Raw genomic sequence first — 2,177 nt, 5'->3', positions numbered from 1 at the left:
GAAAGGATTTGGATTGCTTTAAGGAAAGATTATCCAACTAGGGTTTAAGGTGAAACCCTTAAGGAGTCTACAAGTATAAATAGACCTCGTGACCAAGGGAAATCGGCATCTCATCTAAAGTAGAGTACCCCTGGCCGAATTTCCTCCTAACCTCTCTCTCAAATCATCCTCTTTGCTAGTTGGTGTTTGTAAGCCATTGGAGGAGTGACAGTTGTGACTCTAGAGCTCCAAGACAACAAGATCAAACAAGAGATTCAAAGGTAAACTTCTAGATCTGATTTTGTATTGTTCTTATACCTAATTAGTCATTAGAAGTCTTGGATCCAAAGCATGTTTAATTAGAGAAACCTAGATCCAAGCATTAGGGTTTTGCATGCGCACATAGGAAAGTTCTTATGGCTAAAACCCATCACTACTCGGGGTAATGTTCTCGCATCTTTGACTCGGGTTCCCATGTCCATTTGGAACCCTCCTGATGCTGCCACTGAACCTTGACCAAAGACACCACCTTTTGTGCAAGGCCTTCGTCTTCTGATCCAAAATTTCCACAGGTCTCTCAACATAGTTCAGTAGATCATCAACCTGAATAACATCCACAGGAACAATTGTTGAATCATCACACGCTTCCGAAGCTAAGACATATGGAAGGTGTTGTGTAACATCCCAAAAACGAGAAAGTAAAATTTTCATTTTTAATTCGTTTCAAAGCATCTAGTAACCATGTCAAAACAACCAAAAGTGTATCATAGAGAAATAATATCAGAGTACAAATCCCAAAATCACATAATGTGAAAAACATGGGCAGATACGGCGCGATCAGGTCGGGCCCTCCTCTTTTGGACTGGAAGTACCTAAAACATAAAGTGAAAACCGTAAGCACAAAGCTTAGTGAGCTCCCCCAAAATACCACATACCATACATACATTACATTCAAGCATATATGGGTGCTTTCAACCCCTTCGGTCTCTTTCAACCAGTACTTGTTATATTGCACCCCCTTCGGTCTCTTTCAACCGGTATTGGGTATAGTTCAACCCTTTCGGTCTCTTTCAACCAGTATTGGGTATATTTCAACCGGTATCGGTCTATTTCACCCCTAACACTATCACATAATATAATTAGAAAAAAGTCATAGAGACATCAAGCAAATACAAGCATAATAGACAATTATCACGAAGACAATCATCATACTACAAGCATAAACTAATGAGCCAACATTGGTGCCTTCTACCCACGGATACAGCGGAAGAAACTCACCTCAATCCAAGATAACCGAACACACGAACTGCTGCTACCGGAATCCTCAACATTGGTCCGAAGGGTTCACAGTCGTGAACCTCATTTACGGTCCGAAGGCGGTGGTGGCCGAGAACATGAGTACTGCTGCGAGGGTTCACGGTCTGAAGAGTTGACGGCCGTGACCCTTTTGCGGCCCGAAGTGTACTTGTTCTCGGTTGGGAGGTCGATGTCCGAAGGGAAAGAAAGAATGGACTTCGGACATCAAGCCTTCATCTCTTAAACATATAATACCTTGAATACGAGGTGTACACATTTATAAATCAATAATTTAATCCATTTAAAATAGAATAAGATTTAAGTTGATTTTAGTTGACCCAAGTTTGACTTTGATTGACTAGGGTTGATTTTTCAAGAAGAAAATAACGGGTTGTCACAGTTTAAAGTCCACCTAAAATCTTTTATATTAAGATACCTAATTCTCATCTAATGCAATATTAGATGTTGAATTCAATGTGGAAAGCTAGATATTTGAAGATTGGAACACATTATTATCATTATCCCAAGGTATGTGTTCAGTACTGCAAGTTAAGGATGCTAAAATTTAATTTCTTAATAGTTCTTTGAAAAATTGCATTTGCAGGTGCAAGAACAGAAGAACTACCTATATATGCATGAAGTTTAGTTGCTTCAAGAAGTTGGGACTTGACTGGATATGTTTATTGAATCCTTTTTCTTCTAAGTGAATACATTAAGATAATATACGTTTATTACCCATTCTAAGTGAATTTCACATTAGTATATTACTCATTCCAAATATGTTTATTACCCATTTAAGGGTTCAAATATTCGAAGTAATATACTAATGTGAAATTCAATCGTCACGATATTTCATTTATACATCAGTTTGTTGTTGTTATGTTTTTATTTTAAGTTAATCA

This window comes from Lactuca sativa, chromosome 4 (genome assembly GCF_002870075.4).
Source record: "Lactuca sativa cultivar Salinas chromosome 4, Lsat_Salinas_v11, whole genome shotgun sequence".
Classification (NCBI taxonomy): Eukaryota; Viridiplantae; Streptophyta; class Magnoliopsida; order Asterales; family Asteraceae; genus Lactuca; species Lactuca sativa.
The sequence above is the reverse complement of the archived record's forward strand: the minus strand, read 5'-3'. Positions refer to the sequence as shown.